Raw genomic sequence first — 20,391 nt, forward strand, 5'->3', positions numbered from 1 at the left:
AACAACGCCCACCTTCATGCTATCACGTGAAACAAGGTGTATTTAGGCCATGGTGGGAAATGCAGAAAAACTTAAAATGAACCATCATGGGTACAAAAGTATTATTCTATGCCAGACAGAGGGAAACAATCTTTCGGTTATATCCTTTGGATTAACCAACCATCTTAATACCAACAAGCACCAAATGGATTGAATTAATGTCCTGGTAACCACACAAACACGTTCTCTTAAAGGTCAATATCCTACAGGTATTAGTGTATCGCTCGCCACAAAAATTAATCACGTTGGCAGCAGGTATTTCCTGTTTCATGGTAAATTGTTTCCTGTATGCCCTCAAATAAACCTAAATCTTTCAACATCTCGATGCATGTATTATTGCAGAGACTAAACAGCATCATCTCATATCCACCAATCTACAAAACCGCAATCTACCCAATCTTATAGCAAGAAATTTTATAAGCTCTGAGGTTTATAGAAGCTAGAGTAACTGTGCAGACAAACAAGCACTTACTTGAGGTCTGCCTGTGCAGTCATTGATCTATGTGAAATCCATGAACACCTGAAATGAAATAAACAAACAATCATTTCATCTATATGCTTTATTCATCATCTAAACATACTCAGGTGTTGGTTGCTACAGGGTTCTGGGCTGTAGGCCTTTTACAACCTCATGTCCAAATTCGCTGTTTTTCAGAAAATGGAAAAAACACTGTACCTTTTAAAGGATTACATACTGTGTTGTCAATGTTGAAAAGCAAAACCCATTGGCAAACACAAAGAGTGACTAGTAATAATGATTTATGGCAAAAAAACAAAAATCACAAAATATGGAGATTCAAGGTTTCAGACGGACAGCAGCGATATACTTTACACTGCGATGTACTATATCATAGTAATTCCTTTTTTTGTGTGGAAAATCCATGTTCTCCTTATGCTGAAATTGGTGGAAATCCCCTAATGGCGGCCAGTTGCAGAGGAGAGAAACCCCACACTTTCAGACCATACCGGTTTTGTTGCTGTTAAGAGTGCAAGGGTTTGGAAAATGGAAAGATTGTGCACACTTGAGAAACTCTGTATTGTGCATAAATAGATGTGGAAAAATGTAGATTGTTGATAGAAGAGTAAAGTATTTTTGGCAAAACAAAGCAATCTCCATTACGGATACAGTACGTTAAGGTTTTAATGTAGGTGTTGTCATTGCAATCACACATTTTAAACACCTAAGCTACAGAAAACTTTTTTATTTCAATTCATTGTTATTCTTTACAGAATAAATGTTTCTCCTTAACATCGCGGCTGTCCTTCTGAAACCTCTTATCTCCATATTTTCGTGATTTTTAGTTTTTTTGCCTTAAATCATTATGATGTTTGTCGCTGCTGGGTTTTGCAAATATTTGACCCATAAAAAGTAGTAAACTTTATTCAACTTTGACAACACAGCTTTTAATCATGTAAAAAGTACAGTGTTTTTTCCATTTCCTGAAAAACGGTGAGTTTGCCCTGTTTTCCAAAGTCAACCCAATTTGTTTTAAATCAAAACTTTACTAAACAGATGTTTGCCTAGAAATAACAGCAACAGCAATTCATCAAATGGTGTTCAGTTTAAGCATTTTAAAGTCAATTGCAAGACTGCAGTGATGGAAATGTAAAAGTAAGCCATGGCTCTCATACCCAGTCAAGTTGTGTCCAGTACAAATTTTGTGACGTTAATTGATTTGCATAATTCTTTTAGTGAATCAAGTGCTAGAACAACACAGACGATGCATGCAAACAAACACAGCTATCAGTGGGCGTAATTCCTTCTCAGTGATTCACCGTGCAGAGGTTTTTCTATATTCAAACCTTTTATGTCTCTAATCGGTCTAAACAGGGCAGCTTTACCCATAATAGACGTGGCCCGGCTCACCTGGTGAGAATGAACGTGAGAGCCTCAGCAAGGTTAGAGGAAGTCAGGAGCGAGGGGGGAGAGCGATCACATCCCTAAAGCTACTGAGATGTGAAGTTGTCAAAACACATATTTCAATGCGAACAAAGTGAGCAAGGAGTACGCATACAAAAGCGTGTGAATGGGCAGATGTCTGGAGCAGATCCCAGCTTCAGACGCTCAGGAAACTCGGGAGATAAATGATGTGAGACTAAAGTTCTTTCATTGTTCCTGTTTCACTTAGAAGGAGCCCTATTATCGCCAAGAAATGTCTTTGAAACCCGAGTACTTCGTGTTGTGTGTGTCATTCAGCCGTGATATAAAGTTCAATCGCTCTTCGAGGGTTCTTTCAATGAAACCACCTGATTTGATAGTGAAAAAAGGGAGACAATTTCCTTTTTGATTCATATGTTACACAGGTGGTACAACAGTGAAAAGGGACTTTTGGGGTTATTGATTTAGTATAAATCAATGGTGACTGCTTTCAGGCTGCATAAAACCTCACCTTTAAGATTTCGGTCAAATGTGATGTTTATCTAAGTATCTATTAATTAAACACGGCTCTTAGTGCATTTACTGTAGTAAATAAAATAAAAGTCCTGTATATTTAATTAACTTGATTCGATTTAATGTACTGTAATATACGATTCAATGGATGCATGAGCTCCATTAAGCACAGCTTCAATGGAAGTCTACAGCAGATATCGGATCTGTAAATTTAAATTGAAACTAAAATCCATTTCCATTGAACAAGCTCTAAACACGTCATTCCTGTTAACTAAAAGTCAACAATAGTATCATTGGGATCGTTTGCATGTGACAAAAATTCTTAATTGAACATTGGGCTTTCAATCAAATTATCACCGTCTCACCTGAAAACCCGGCTTCTCTATGTTGTGATTGGCTGATTTCTCAAATGGGTGGGACTGTGCAACAAACAGCCAATAATTGAAATTGGTACTATTCGTGACTAAAATTGGAAAAAAGTAAGTGTATAGCATTCATAGTCCAGTCTACTGTCGTTTGTTAATATTAGAAAAAACTCTTTTTGTTTGATAAGGTGCTTTACAAGCAGCATTAAAGGGAAACTCCACCAAAAAATGAAAATTCTGTCATCATTTACTCACCCTCAAGTTGTTCCAAATCTGTATACATTTCTTTGTTTTAATGAACACAAAGATATTTGGAAAAATGTTTACAACTCACATCTGGCATATTATTGACTACCATGGTAGGAAAAATGGTTGTATTATTTTTTTTGTTCTGTTGAACCCAAAGTTAGATATTTTGAACAGTTGTAGGGCACCATTTACAATTTTCCAAAGAAATTTATACAGTTTTGGAACAACTTGGAGGAGGGTAATTCATGACAGAATTAAATTTTGGGGGTAAATTATCCCTGTGAAGAAGACACAAAAATTGAAAAAGATACAAGCACACATTATTGCCATTCGTAAGTCACACCTTCCCCGCTTTTGAACAGCATCAGTCGATGCTAAATGCTAAGCTAAACATTCGTCTCAAAACGCAATTGTCAGGCGCTGTCACCGTCAACCAACAACCAGTGCTGTACAGAGGCATATGAGATAACACACTGTGGTTTGCTGCTCGCCGTAGGTGTGGCGCGAGTGTGTTTCTTTCCGAGTGCTGACTTAGCACAAAAATAGCTGCACTGTCCCATTGCAGCGGATGGCGTGACAAGCAAGGGTTCCCACAATTGGTCCACCATGAGAAAGCGATGAAAAATAGATATCTGAAAGCGATGAGATAGTCAAAAAGAGTCAAACGAGTGATGCTGAGGTTTCTTTTTCGTTGTTTACCCACTGTGGGTGTGATTTTTGTACGTGTGCATTTCCGTCTGACTGCTGACTCTTTTTTGCTCGAGAAAACCATATGCAGTCGACGAAGCAGAAGACGTGACAAAACATATCAGAAATGAAAGTGACAACCGACATAAACTGTTGTTTAATTTACTACCAAATAGCAAAGTGTATAGCAAAGTGAGAACATTAATTTTTTTATTTGATTTTTATGGATTTTAAGAACGAAATGAATGACATACAGCTTAAAGGCCTCTCATTGGATAATAAAATGACCAATCAGAATGGATATTCTAATGATATAACAGTGCTCAGTTTTGTTGTCATGGATGATGGAGATAATTACCAATGATAGTATTTAGCATATTCAACGTATTTAGTCATAATAATGAAAATGTTAATTTACATGACATTATATTATTAAAGCTAAAAATAGTTGAATGAAACGGTTTCTATAGTGCTAACCAGTGTTGGGTGTAACTAGTAATTAGTTACTGTAATTTAATTACTTTTCCCTTGAAAACGTAAAGTAAGGGATTACTCTTATTTTTCCTGTAATTTAATTACAGTTACTTCTGATGTAATTAAACTAAATACTTTGTGTAATATGTGAGTGAAAGTGAAGTGAAAGTGACCTATTATTCAGATATGGTGACCCATACCCGAAATGTGACCTCTGCATTTAACCCATCCAGAGAGCAGTGAACACACGCACAGCAAGTGGTGAACACACGTACCCCCGGAGCAGAGGGCAGCTATCACTGCAGCGCCCGGGGAGCAAGTAGGTGTAAGGTGCCTTGCTCCTCAGTCGTTACCCGCCAGCCCTGGCTTCTGGTCACGAGTCCGACTCTCTAACCATTAGGCCACGACTTCCCCCATATGTGCGTGCAATAGTGGAATTGACATCAAAATTCAATTCTCACATTTGTAATACTTTGGTCAGTTAATAAGAGTACTTTATGTAGTTTAATATTATTTGATTGAATTAAATAAGCCCTTTCATGTCTATCCTTAAATCACTTAACTAATCAAGGTTGATGTAGGATATAGAAAGTAATTAGTAACAAGTAACTAAATACTTTTTGGAGAGAGTAATTTGTACAGTAATCTAATTACACTATTGAATATGTAATTAGTAACTAGTAATTAATTACTTTTTCAGAGTAACTTACCCAACACTGGTGCTAACTTAGGCTATTTCAACACTCGTGTTACATTTTTGATCAGGTATTGCAAATACCTCTCTTAATATATAACCGGGATAAAATCTTGCACAATGTTGTCTAAAAAAGAGAGAGAGAAAAAAAGATTGGAGCTAGTTTGCTTTCTGAATACTCCAACATATCAACAAGCCTGCTTCTCAAGAGAGACTTTCAAATTTGTCCAAAATACACATGACAGGTTCAAATATAAATTTGCAATAGTAAAAAAGTAAAAGATAGACTTTCTTTACAAATTGGTATTAAATGAAATGTTTATATTGGGGCTTTTAAGATGGCGGTCAGAAAACTGTAGTGTAGGTAAAGCTAGTAAATGTGACAAGACGAAAGTCATTGATCATGTTCTACTCAAAACGTGTCATTCTTAATTCTCTCTTTCTTTCCTTTGAAAAAGAAAAAAGACCTTTTACATAATGATCGGAATGTTGCTCTTTGTTGTTTTGCGGGTGTGGTTAGAGCCGTTGTCATCTAGGTGGGCGTCAAAAGTGAGTGCTGGCATCAAGTCCAAACGCACCTCTTCAATGCCTTCAATATTCCTTTTTAACCAACCGCTTTGATAAATGTGTAGACAAAAAAAGCTGAGTAAACAAGTGTCCAACACTGGGAGTACGGACTGCGTCTTTGGTCTCTTCCCGATCTGCCCGTGGGAGGGTTTACCTTCACATTTAGCTTCAGTCCGCAGAGTACATGGAGGATTAAGGGAGAATCACTTCCTCTTAACGTCTTTGTCTGTTTCTGTTTGTATCCTGCAAGGACTTCAGAGCCATGTTTGTTCACAGCTGACAGTGTCACGCAGATGTTTCTTTGGTGCGGATGCATGCTGGGATAGCATTGAGGGGACTGTTTTACCTTGTCAAGAGCATGAAAAGAGAAGAGAGCAAGAGAACAAGGAAAAGCAAAAAAGAAAAGAATCAATAGTTCATGAAAAGACATTCCTCTGCAGTTTTTGTGGGGTTTTCTTAAGAACTTGAAATGCATTATGCACCTATTATTATGTTGATGGGGAGGCAATGACCATTCTAGGTCACTTAAGACTAGCAAGATAAGACGACCAAAGAAAAACTATATAGTAGTTACTTAAGTAATATCATATAAGCTACAGTGCTGCTGTACTGAACAGATATATATATATATATACATATACAGTATATAAAAACTATATCATCTATAAATCTACATCCAATTTATAACAGTACTTTGCATTTCAGACAAAAATTGACCAGAAGATATTTTGAAAAATGTTGTTAACCGGCACCTTGCTCACTTCCGTTCACCGTTCACTTGCATTGGTTTTGTGTCCATACAATAGAAGTGAATGGTTGCCGAAGCTGTTCGGTCGCCAACTTTCTTCAAAATATCTTCTTTTGTGTTCTGCGGAAGTAAGTCATGTACTGTTTGAAATGAGAAGAAGGTGAGTAAATGAAGACACAATTTTCATTTTTGGGTGAGCTATCACTTTAAGAGCTCAGGCAAGAAAGAACTCTTCTGTTTCTATCGAAGTCCAACCTGTAATGTTTGTAACCGTCAGATGCAAAACGCAAGAAAACAACAGTAAAAGCTGCTGTTTAATCAGTTATACAGGTTTTTACCCCTCCACCCACATAAACACAAACACACAAATGTCAAAATCCTATTTAAAAGGGATCATACACTTCTGTTCTACTATACAACGACTGCCAATAACAAATGCCATGTGAAGTGTTTTCTCCTTTTTAAAATTGATAGAGGCTATTTAATATTAAGTGTGAACAATTATTTGCGTCTTATGTTGTTTTTCTTCAGCCTGCGACCAGCCAGAACTACTGATATAACAGACAAGACATGGACAGAAAAAATGGTTTAACAAGATGAATGATAGCTAACAAGAGAGGAGTCTTCCCAAAATAAAGCTCTTGTTAGGTATACAGTAGACACAAATACCTTGATGCAACAGGGTAATTCTGTGTCTTTACCTTGACATCAGTGCATCAATAAAATGTTCGCTCTCAATTAACAAGAGCACAAACACACACACAGATGTACACATAGGGCGAGCAACTGAAGCGGCTGTCAGGGTTGAACAGCTGCATGGCCGCTCTGGACCGGACCCAGCCACCTCTGTCCCACAAAGAGCTGCTTGTACCCTTTCAGTTCGGCTTGACTCGACATGAAACACTCTGCACTCGCAGGGCCGGGGTCAGGCCCTGTTTTTCGTAAAGGGAACTGTTGCCGGACCCCACTGGCAGACGGAAGAGGAGAGGTCAAATGCCACGGATGGGGGATGAGGTGAGGTGGTACTTACATTGTTCATTCTCAGAATAGTGACGGGTTTTAAGGGATAGTTCAGCCAAAATGAAAATTCTGTCGTGATTTACTCACCCTCTTGTCATTCTAAACCTGTATGACTTTTTTTCTTCTGCAGAACACAAAAGAAGATATTTTGAAGAATGTTGGTAACCGAACAACAGCAGTACCCATTCACTTCTATTGTACGGACACAAAACCACTGGGCACCGTCGTAGTTTGACTACCAACATTCTTTTAAATATCTTTTTTTGTGTTCTGCAGAAAGTCAATAAATGCGTTCCGTAACACTAAGTGCACGGTTTCAGTTTGAGACTGATAGCAGAATGCTGACCGTCCTTTCGAAGCACTAGGAATTGTGGTTTGACATTTCTAGGTCACTAAGCCACTGGTTAAACAAACAGCTCAGAGATGCTAGGTGCTTCCTGGCCTTACAGCATGACACGTTGATCTCAGGTCCATTTAGAGTGGAACTTGTTGACAATGGTAAGACAAACAGAGCTTCTAACCTTTCCCACGGAGCCCCAGTGACCTGCGCAGGATCATATGAAACATTCCTGTTAACTAGTTCATCCTCAGCTGCTGACTCATGATCAGAGCTTATCAAAGAGCATTCCTGTCGGACCGTGACCAGGCACTTGTGTGGACACGGAGGGCACACGGTACCACCCACATCTCTTATCTCACACTGCACCTTCCATCGAGAACTCTGTGGATGCAATTAAAATATAGTCTCTCATTCTTTTATAGCAAGAATATCAGTTTACAAAATCAAGCCATTACGTCATTATCCATTCCTTTTTCTGACACTGCCGCACTGTACAAACTTTTCTCACACTGCCGCAAATCAACCCTCCGACCTTCGCAGCGTTTTAAATATTTATGTCCGTTACGTCAACAGGGTGTGCGTCTCACGGGCCAGATGTGTTAGCAGAAGTGCTCTCAGAACGAGGCCGCACACATCACAAGCAGTTTATTTTAGTCATTTCCTTTCCATTCTTCAGCTGTCTGTTGGGCTGACCACTCGTCTCTGCAGCTGTGGCCAATCCATAACCCCCGCCTCCTTATCAGCACACTCCTGCCGACCCACGACTTTCCCTGAAGGGACGCCTCCTCCCAGCCCGCCAGTATAGCGCCCGCGTGCTGCCAAATTTGTCACCTGCGGAAATCAAGCGCCTCTGTGGAGATCGACATGAAGACCAGTATATTTACTGTCATCTGATTATGTCAAAAAATCTGTAATGGTAACCACCATGGATATTGAGAGGCGTAAGTAACAATATTTGTTAAGTTCTACTTTGTAAAAAAAATGGACGTCTAAAACATCTGTGTATGCAAACGGGAGGACATACATGGCGGACATCTGCAGCGCGACACGTGACGCAAGCGCTGCCGTTTTACATCACCCAATGTACGCACTTACACGCATACACGCAGTTACTGTCCCATTTAACAGTCAAAAGCATTGAAGCCCGAGCTGCAGAGGAAGTGGCTGGTATTTAAGCAAGCATGCCAAGACGAACCGGTCACGGCGTTTGTTCAGCCTATCCGTCAGTCCTTTATGTTCTGCGCATATAATCGGCGTCTCATTTCAGTGTGCTGACTTCATTATATCGCTGATTTGCAGTCAGTGAAAAGCTCCTTTATGTTCTTTGGCTGTTGGTGTCATGTTGCCGCTGAGATAATCAGAGCTGCTGTATTCCAGTTCGTCTGGAAAGATTACGCTGCAATTGATGGTGAACTGCACAGCTAATTTTATAAAAGCGGTTGTATCTGTGGGAAAGTAGGCGTGTGCCTGTGTGTTCTATTGTGTACTTGTGCATTCCTCAAGGTATTGCTTATATATTTACATTCATTCATTTGCCAGAGGACTTTATCCAAAGTGACTTACAATGCATCCAGAGGGTAGATAAGTATGATGTATGTTCCCCGGGAATTTGAACCTATGACCTTGCCATTGCTAGTGGCATGCTCTCCCAGTTAAGTTACACGATCAACACACATGGGGCCTCATTCATGAAACATTTGTAAATATATGAGTAAATTCTGAGTAATTTGCTCACAACAGACCTTCCCGAAAACTTTCCTCCGGATTCACAAAAACTTCGTAAACGTCAGATTTGATAGTAAAGTGTGTGTATGTTAATGAATTCCAATCACTCGTAAACGGGCGCGTTCACAATTAGCATAATCCCCGCCTATGAATTGCAGCGACGCAAATTACGTATCTATGAATGCCGGAATCCTCTGGACTTCATTCTCTGGTTTGGCTACATTATATTGCATAAATGCATAAGATAAGATTGCTTACCAATGTAATCAATTAAACTGTGTCCACCAAAGCGTTTTTAGCCAGCTAAAATAATAATACCTGGTGCTCTTCGGAAAACGACCAGCGGGTGGCGCATGAGAACGCTTTGGGGGCACTGCGCGTTATTCCGGAGATGCGTTGGTTGCTGTGATTTAGAATATCCGCAACAGTTAGCCTACTTGTTACTAGTATCTTATTTTAAAGAATATTACTTAATATGAAAATGCAGTAACCATTAATCTTAATTTCTCCATTGTTGTGTATGATGGTTGGTCAATGTAGTGTTTGTCCCGCCTCTTCTCCACTGTGATTGGACGGCTGTGTAAAAAAGGACTGTGACGAGCTCTGCGTTTTACCCAACGTTAAAAAGTAAAAAATGATAAAAAATAAAAATAAAAAAAAACAGGGCAAGGGAACTCGTGAAATATCATTTTGATAAATAGTGCATCAAAATGCAGTGTCATCAGTTTGTCTAAAAGAATACAAAACGTTACGTGCGGTTTTACGCACTATTTACACGTGGTATGGAGCAGGTGTACATTTCTTTCGTACCAACTAACATTTTGAAAATACGAACATTTTCATGAATCCTAAAATTTATGTTAGAATGACTTAACGAATGATTTACACAAAAAATTGTTCTGCTCGTGTTTCATGAATGAGACCCAGTGTGTTTCCATGTTTTCCATGACTTTTATACTGTGCAAACTGTATATTGGATTCACTAACTCTACTTTTTAAACCTTTAAAACAGTATTTAGTATTATTTCTCGGTCTTTGTCGGGTGACATCACACACTTGCGAGAATCGAAGTGCATTATGGGTATGGGCGCCATTTGTAAGGTATCAACGCCGAGATGTTCTATCTTCATTCAATTTGGCTTCATTTCACAGATAAAATGGTACGTTCTTGTTGTGTAATATGTTGTATTACACGATAGAAACAGCCGGAAGCTTCACCGCCAGGAAAGATTTTTTTAGGTTTCCCACTTGGAAGAAAGATTACGGACAGCATGTAAGAACACATTCTGTTATACTGATTTTAACTCAGTGTTGCTTTAATAATAAAGTCATGTACAATGGAATTTTCGTAAATGTGTTTTTGATTGTTATCAGTAGTACTTGACAGTCAAATTAATTACAGAAAATGTTGAACAAACAGGGTAAGGTTTATTGGTAACGTTAGAGACTCACATAACGTATATTGCTTACAATTGTGTGCAAATCAAGGGTAGACAAATACAGTACATATATTTAAGTATAAGTGAATCTACGTTTTTATACCGTAAAGAAGATAGTAATATCCAAAAATGAGGTTGGAGGCAGCAATGCCGGGGCACTCGACTATTTTGCGGCCAGGTAGTATGGATCTGTGTTGTTAATGAATGACAAATTATATAAATTATGGTTCCTGACATCTTTGGTGAGATTATTTCGTTACCGTATGTACTTGGTTTGCTTCGGTTTCTCCAATATGACGGTTTAATTGGTCTTTACTGTACCTCTCCGTATACTTTCAGTTCACTGCTCAATGCAGCGATACCTCCAAAATGGTGCTTTGGTGACGTCACACACAAAAACCCACTTGTCTGGCAAAGACCGATTAGCCGTTTTTCTCATGTGGACCAAAAAATTGTCCCATTTGGTCCCAACAATGTAGGATTTACCAGCCTAATCTCAAAGTAATCCCTAGCTATTTTACAAATTTGGCTAATTCGTATGAATTTTTATGATGTGAATAATACAAAACTGTATGATTACTAGAAAAAAGCCACACTGAATCCTCTACCCTAAACTGATACTGGCGCAAAAGCAAATCGTACTAAAACGTACAAATAAGATTGTACGAATCCATACAAACCTACCTCGTAAAATAGTTTCAAATGATCTCACATCACATGAAACATGTACTGTATACTGCATTAGATATGATATGATTTGATTTGATCATTTTTTATTTATTGAAGAACATTTAAATGTCTTCAAGTTGGTTGTCATTCAGAGTTAGTCAGGACGATTGGCCCACACAAATATAGCTATACCTTTACACACTCTTGTGTGAATTCTGAAAGACTTCAGCATTAATAATGCCTTATAAACTGAGGATATAATTTGGATGTCTATGTCAATGGATGTTAAGGGCATTCCAACATCAAACAACGTGTGTACTAGCATTACCAACCCCCAGTTAGATTAAATTGCTGGTATTCAGGTAGAACATTCTTTAAATGACTCTTTGGTCAAACCTAATTTTCCCATCACCCCTCCGTGTGGAATTCTCTACCACGATTCTATTTTTACGGAGGAATTTGCCTGATTCTAGCCTCAAAATAGCCGAATGCATCTCATCTGATATAATCATCCCAATTTAAAGGTCAGCTATGCCCCACAAACACTGAAGAGTCATGGAATAAAGAGTAACAGCTAAAAGCCCAGAGAGAACTTAGATTTGCATATGAAAACATAAATGTCAAGGCATTAAACAATGATGCCTTACAGGTATGGCAGGTTAATGACAGGTGTGATTTACGTTGGGCCAATTTACCTATTCATAACTATTTTTTTGCAAAATAATATGAATCCTTATGAATAACTCGTGTTACAGGATAAATATATAAACTAAACATGTTACTATATTTCGTATGCACAGAATACTTTCTGCTTTTGCTAAAACACAATGCAATGTTCTCAACTTGACTCATGGATGGAGACATTTTTTGTATTGTTCTTGACCTCTTTGAATTACACAAATCATAAAAATTAGATATTAATATAATATATTTATAAAATATATATTTTTTATTCTGTATAATGTGTATATTAATTTATTATTGCTCTCTCTCTCTCCCTCACACACACACTCTCTCATTTGCAGTGAGCAGGCTTAGAAAAGACAGACTCAGATTTGTTTGTTTTGCACCCTCTATGGGCAGCATGAGGTAATGCACCATTCACCATATGTTTAACTGTCATGATCATCAGTTACCGATTTGTCAGACAAGGGAAAAACAGGAAAGGTGAACAGGGAGGTGACAATTTCACTATGACATTAGTGGGGCATAAATGATTATGGTTGGGCGTGTATGTGTTACTGAATGAAGGAGGGGTGGGGGAAGTGTGTGTGTATGTGGACATGTTTTTTATATCCCAGTGGGGACCTAAACCTGAATGCACACCAACACATGGGGACTCGTGTCACAAAAAAGCTTATAAATTGTACAGAACAATATTTTTAAAAATTCTAAAAATGCAAAAAGTCTTCTTTGATCTTTAGGGTTAGGGGTAGGGGATAAAATATACAGTTTGTACAGTATAAAAAACATTACGCCTATGGACTGTCCCCACGGAGATAGTAAACCAGACATGTGTGTGTGTGTGTATGTCTAACTAAGAATAAGACCTAGAAAGGATAAAGTATGTATTTATAATTATTATGTGTGTGTGGGGGGGTTAAAATGAGAAAGACAGTCAGAGACAGGTTAATTCCCAAATTAGGTCATCACTGCCGAACACTTCAACAGGTACTGCTGAAATATCTTTTAGTGTATTTATACGTAGAATTACAACAGAAACAGAATACATAAACTGATAAGTGCAACCAAACATGCTTTCATATTTACAGTGGCTCTTTAAACTACACCTAATTTTGAAACTATGGATGAATCAAGCATGTACGCAAGAGAGTGAAAAAACAGCCATGGGAAATTCTGAAACATATGATTCACACATCTATTTAAAAAAATATATATGTATTTCAAAAAATGTGGTTATTTTCAAATAGACAAAAATGGCAAGAATGAATCACACAAGGACAAAAAAATGCATTTAAAAAGTAAGGAGGAGTATTTATACAATGTCATGACAGGGTTAGAAACAGGGCTGTCAAATGATTAATCATGATTAATCGCATGCAGAATAAAAGTATGTGTTTACATATTGTTCATATTATTTTTTTATTTATAAACACAAAAACACACACGTATTTGTATATAATCTGAAGAACCTTTTTTTGCCACTAAGAACCTTTTGTGAAACAGAGAGGTTCTTCGGATGTTAAAGGTGCTTTATGGAACCATTTAGTCAAAAAAAGTTTCTGCTATGGCACCGTGAAGCACCTTTGTTTTTTAAGAGTGCGTAATCACGCCTGTGTTACTATCTGTCATCTCTGCTGGTATCACAGAGTCCAGCTTCCCACACCATGCAGCTCCATGAACGCCAAGATCGCACTCGCTAACCCCCCCATCACATTTCCCAGGCCAGTCTGATAAAGGTGAGGGTCATGTAATCTTATCGGCTGTACGGCTTGTGTTGTTTCCGCTGGCACCCATTCACACCACTGTTTGTGCACAAACGCCCCTCCAGAGTCCGAGCCGCCCGCTGTAAGTCTTATCAGCTTAAATAGAGAACTCGGGATGGGGGAACGTGACCACCTCAGAAAGGAAACGCAACACCACAAACACATTCCCCCTCTTAAACCACTGGCAGAGGGGAGAGGTTGCCCCTTTAGGTTACTGTAAACTATGAGCTAAATTCAAAGTAGAGTTAGTGAATCCAATATATAGTTCAAGCATCTTTTAAGTGTCCTTGTGTGATTCATTCACAGACTGAATCAAAAGTTCAAAATGATCTAATAACATTCATAACACTTTATGAAGTCATCTTCAAATACTAGTGAAAATCTCTTCATTTCCCTCAACATAGTCAGAAATAAAGCTAGTGAACATGCACAATGTACAACAGCAGAATTGTGGGTAATAATAATGTCTTTGGGGAAGAAATAAAAATACAAGCCTATCTATAAACGCAAACCAGGTAGAATATTAGCCCACCACATCCTATCATCTGATAAAAAAGACCCCATCCTCTCGAACCGTCACTCGCTGCCTTCGACTTGCGCACCTCTGATTCACGTTCCCCCTTCACCACCGGCGGGGTTTAAATTCAAACAAAGGAAAACAAGTGAGGTTTGTGCTGGTAACAGGTACCATCTGCGTCTGGTTACCTAGCCGGCAGTGCTGCATGGGAAAAAAGGGGTAGCGCTCTCTTAAAATGAGCTGGCCGGATGTGGCCCCCGAATCCCTCAAAGCTCCACTCGAACACAATGTCTGGAGGTGTTTTCTGGTGTTAAAACATGAAACGGGAGCTCTTTTTTACACACAGCCCCGTAAAATGCAGCTCTCTTAATCCCGACGTATTGAGACCAATGATCTGTAGTAGTACATTATTGGGAGTTTGGGGATTTGGGATTCAATCACCTACCGCCATCTCCTACATCCTTTATGCAAAAATTATTGTTAGGTAAAGTTTGTTCTTTTTATTCATTGCTGCAAATATAATCTGGTATATTATGACTCCCATACATAATAGACTAACATGCAATCAAAAGGTATAAACGCTTGTTCACGTGAAGGTATACCATTTTAAAAGCACAAAAATACACAAGAAGCAGAGCACAAAAATACACAAAACAGACCAAAAGTAAAAGTAAAATGATAGACGATAAAAAGAACACTTTGAAGCTGTTGAACAATAAAACACTGTCCTTGAAACTGCACCACGCAATCTTAAAATCACCCTAAACCTTTTGGTTTTAAAACCATTTGTGAGAAATATCCCTACACAATGCGATGGGGTAGAAAATATCACTTTCTAAAGCACGTCTCCATTTAAAACCATGACCAAAACCATGACTTCCTCTGCTCTAAATTAGTTCCATTCCTTCTTTTCCTAAGGATGCACTTTTTGGAACGCATCTCGGAGTTGGACAGAGCCTGTGTTTTGGTTTTTGTTGTGCAATTCGCTGGAGCTCAAAGGAAGTTTTGATGACAGTACAGTCTCTGCTACAGAGAGGTTGCCAAATATTCCGTCATGATTTGGGAAGGAACCTTCATGATATGGTCGCTTGAAAGAATTGCGTATTAAAAAGTCAGGACTACCTATAAACACCCACTCGGTATTACAATGAATCCATTCCATCTGAATTCTTAGATGTAGAATGGATAATGGTGAAGCAATGGTGAAATGTATTAGCAACAATTATGAATTAATATAAGTGAGTAGGGGATATGTTATGAAATCCAAATCACAAAACGGTTTGTCTCGATCTCTTTTGTCAAGAATGGAATTCATACAAATGTCACGAAAGGGTCACATCGTAAGTGAAGTACAAGAAAGTTTCTCAACTATATTAAAGAACGTGGTCTTATCTTTCTGGCCTGGTGTTGTGGACAACTTTATAAGGGATGTCCTGAGGGGTAAAATTAAGATATCGCAATGCTTTAAACGTTTGTCACTTCCTAAAAGACATCACAGTTCCACAGCCTCATGAGATGAGCTGTTAATCCAGACAACATACAACACCACTTCCTGTAAGACTGAACCTGACCAAGAATTCCTGCGGCAAGACAACCAAAGACCCTAATTTAATCACACCCTAAGAACATGGAAGTTTGTGCAAAGTGACTATGATTCACCTGTGTGACTTCAACTTCCTGTTAGTAAACAACCCACACAGGAAGTGTGTTTAATCTGTCAGAAAGGCTTTTGTCACCTACTGCACGAAACGCGGTTGCTTTTTGATATGCAATTACTTTATTTGCAGCAGTGCAATCAGTTATGAAATCCCACCTAATCGAGAGTAGCACAGGTTCCAAAAAAAGGTTTTATACTGTGTTTGATCAGAACGTGTTTTCACGTTTCACGAGAAAGACAATTCAATATATCAAAAACATTTTCAGATTGGCGGTATACTAAATCTAGACATGTAGTGTCTTTAAATTTATACAGACGCGAAAAAGAGACCACTTCAAATTTCTAGGTACGTGTTTAAGTACCTTATAAGATCATTTCTGCTTCATTTTGGGAACTAGAGACAACATTTCTCCCAACTTCCAAATGAAAATATTATTTTTAGATATCTTGTTTTTGCAGAAAATTTAAATGGGACAAAGTAACAAAAAAATGCAATTTTGCAGATCTTGAATACTGCAAAGAAAACAACTTCATATTCACGTTTAAACAACACAATACTAACGTTTTTAGATGCATTTAAGGATCCATTCAAAAATGAGTATTTGCTGGAATAAGAATTTTTCACAACTCATACATTGCTGTTAGGTGACTTTGTCATTCTGTCATTCCTGGCAATACAATACATGGCAATTCCAGAAATGCTGATTGAAGCCAAAACTAAAACGGTCTCTAAAATTGTTTTACAGCTGTACAGGTAAATGAACGAAATACAACTTGTGTAAGATCAGCACAAAGACGCATCTGCCGCACTGTATCACATGAAAAGCATTCATCTTTGAAGCACCTAAAAATAACTGTTCATGTTTGGAACCCAAACTAAATAATCATGTCCTGATGAAATCATACATTCAGGGTCAAAAGTACGGGTCAGATAAGAGGCCTGCTGTTTTAAAGGGGATGTGTGTCAAGCCCTAAAAAGGGAGCATCTTCCGCCTGTCACTTTTTCCACCAGTTTAATAGAAGTCACAGCTGCCCTTTGCCTTCGGGTTTCTGACTTGCAGTTTGCCGCTGGCAAGCACTACAAACAATCTACCGCCTCCCAAGCTCCTCCATGACCTTTGCTCCCAAAAGAGCTGGGTTCTGCATACGTTTTCAGTTTCAAACTGAGAGTTACAGAAACAGAAAGCAGTATTGCACAGGCACAGGTATGGAATTATCTTACCTGGGACGCCCGATTTACACTAGTCAGCAATTCAACATATCTTATGTGACATGGGTCAACAGGTTTATATTGCTCTTCAGTCTATACGTAACACACCATCGATGTGTTTGGCTCTGTAATATAACAGAATGTAAGGACAGACTACTTTGTGCGGATGGATCAAGTTTCTTATATATTATTTTTCCTCTTTTGTTTAGACAATAAATAGGGGACAAAAACTACACGGGGAGATTCTATGAACACCACAGCTCAATGTGTACTGCTAAGCATTGGCTCGGACAAAAAGCGAAACATTTATTTTAATAAGTGCACAATACGGTGGTTTAAGTCTTCATTAAAAAGCCTCAAATCATTTACACAATTACATTTTAAGTAATGTGCATATTATCCTTTACTTTATACCGAGTATCCTTTTAACGGATCCATACTTTTTCCCAAAATCAAAGAAAATCTTACATAACCATATAAAAAAACAAGCTAGCCGACCTAAGAAGCGATTTAAGCGTGAGGCACACCGCTTAAAGTTCTGGGGTTCAACCAGTCTGCTTCAGAAACAGATAAAACCTCAGATCCAAAAAAGAAACCCAGACGGCGAGGACGACTCCTCTTTTGTTGCGAAGCAGACGTGTAATCAGTTTTCTTTGGCGTACGTTAAATAAAGTCATAAAGTGGTACTAATGTTTTAATTTAGCACCATGTGTCTGCTGTGTGATGCTCGTCCCTGTCCGTGCTGCGTCCTGCTGGCCCTCATCTTCACAGACCAACAGTTGCTATACGGCTGGACGGGAGAGATCGACAAGAGAGAAGGAAAAGGGTGGGGGACTTGGATGAAGACAGTAGAAATGAGAGGACAGAGGGGGTTGGAGACGGGTCAGGTGGCAGTGGCAAAAATTAGGAGAAGAAAAGACACTTCTGTTACATTTCAGTCCAATATTCCACCCTTTAAACAGCTTGAATGGCTGGACAATGTACAGTAGAATTTTTTGCCCTTTCTTTTAACACTTTGATTTTATTTTAACGCTTTGGCATACATATCTAAAATAACGATTTATATAAAATAAATGTTTGTTTATATAATATATGTATGTGGCATATATATGTATATATAAATGCATACACAGACATATGAATATCTAACAAATATTTACATAAATATATATATCAATATATTTAAATATAATTGACAATCTCTATAAATATACATTACTCATATTTCTTAAATACATACATGTATGTTTGTGTATTTATTTATATATACACATCCACACACGCCACACACAAACATTATATAAACACACACATTTATTCTGGAATCGATCACAATAATTTATTATTTTATTTAACGTACGACAAAGAAAATGGATTACATGTCGTCCGGGTTTCTTCTTTGGATCGGCGGTTTTATCGGTTTAATACGAATATTCAATATTTTAAATATTAATTGCCATAAATATTTTTGTATTCAAAGTCTGGTATAATTATTGGTATAATATTAAATATTTTTATTAAGAATATTTTTATATTTATAATCTAAAATACGGGGCATAAGAGAGATGGGACGATAATAGAGAAAGTTAGAGAGAATCAGTCCATCTGAGCAACTGCTGGGCTCAATGAGTAAGCGATTACTGATTAACCAGTTCAGTCCCGCGGGGAGGCCTGTCTGTCCTTGGCTTGGGAAAACAACATGAAAGGATGCCGGCTGTTTTGTGCCGAGGACTTGAAAGCTCAGTGGCTATCAGAGACATTAGCCTTATCAATGGCCGGTGCTTTAGAGCTGAGCTATATGAAGCAACAAGGGCACGTCTCCAGCGAGGAGATAGCTAGCACATAACTTCAGCCCGATTTGCATGCACCCGGGCAACGGGAGGGACATGACAGGGAGTTTAAAAATTATTTAATGAGAATTTGAATTAAAAGAAAATAATCGGCCAGGACTGGGCATCAGTGCCAGACGCACCCCAAATGCCCATTTTGGTGCCATGGCCAGGGAGGTTGGCACGCGACTGGCACGGCTACGGCTTCCAGATCCATAACATCTGCTGGGCTGAGCTGTCCTTGGGTGGGATGGCTAAGGAGAATTGCAACTATTATGGTTAATAAGTCCAAAGCAGATCCATTGAGGTGGACTATGAAAATGAGAGTTCACGGATCAAACATATCTTTTAACACAGTTATTAGTTATACCTATTTTGCTAGAACCTGCATAAAAAGAGAAAGGGTTACAACGTTGTCTCTTCAAAGACAATTCGGATCACAATCTTGACGAATTTTTATGACGGCTGATTATATAAAGCCGGAGTTAACTAACAGACGACTTATCAGAGGAGCTCACCTGTGCCCTCGGCGACACACAAACCTTTAATAAAAAATTATAAATAAAATATTAGGCAGAATCAAAGCGGATGACTGCTGTTCACACAAACATTTAGGCCAAAGTGCATCTTCAGTGAGTTCTCTGGGCTTTTCAACTTTTTCAACACGCTCAGCTGAACGTCTGGCACACCTTCAGAAGGACAAAGGTTTTCCGCAAGAAAAACACACAGTGTCGCCGTCTCTTTCATTGTTCCCGGTTTCATAATGCTAACCCAATCAATCTAAAGTCCGACTCCTTAAGCAAATACGCTGAACGGAAATATCAGCTGACTGACATAATTTCTGCCAACGGCCAAATAAAGAAACTACTTTGAAATAAAATAAACAATCTACAAGTTGGGAACTAGAATCCATCTTCCTGAACTTTTTCTCTGCTGGTCAAATTAATGTTCCCTCGACTCGCTTCTAGTAGGGATGTTGTTAGTCATCGTGAGGTTACGCGCAGTTCACTGTACCTTTCATCGTGGAGCATCTGAATTGCATTGTGGGATATGCTTCTGTGTGGCGGTAGGGTAAGAATTACCAGTCCCCTAAAACTCACAATAACCATAAGAGGAAATTATATCAGTTCAAAGTCCTTCACCAAACCTCATCTCTGTATTCCTCCCTGTCATCAATACAAAGGAAACCGCATTTTAAATGGAGATAGTGAAAGCGAGCGTTCTGTCAGGCGTTATTTGTTCAAGACGTGCACCCAGCGTGTGCGTACCGAGCCACGTGCACTAAATGGTTGCAAATGGAGCCCACATCCAAGAGCGATTGAC

The 20,391-nt window shown here is 38.5% G+C and overlaps 1 protein-coding gene across 2 annotated transcripts in view; it reads right to left on the minus strand.

Moving 5' to 3' along the window:
- ccnd2a (cyclin D2, a) overlaps positions 1-20,391 on the minus strand; it is a 134,986-nt gene that overhangs the window by 48,689 nt on the left and 65,906 nt on the right. For both annotated transcript variants that reach the window (XM_057330442.1, XM_057330441.1), the window contains exon 2: positions 512-559. The gene's annotated coding sequence lies outside the window, so the exon portion shown is untranslated. The remainder of the gene's footprint in view (positions 1-511; positions 560-20,391) is intronic.

This window comes from Triplophysa rosa, linkage group LG3, assembly GCF_024868665.1.
Source record: "Triplophysa rosa linkage group LG3, Trosa_1v2, whole genome shotgun sequence".
Lineage (NCBI taxonomy): Eukaryota > Metazoa > Chordata > Actinopteri > Cypriniformes > Nemacheilidae > Triplophysa > Triplophysa rosa.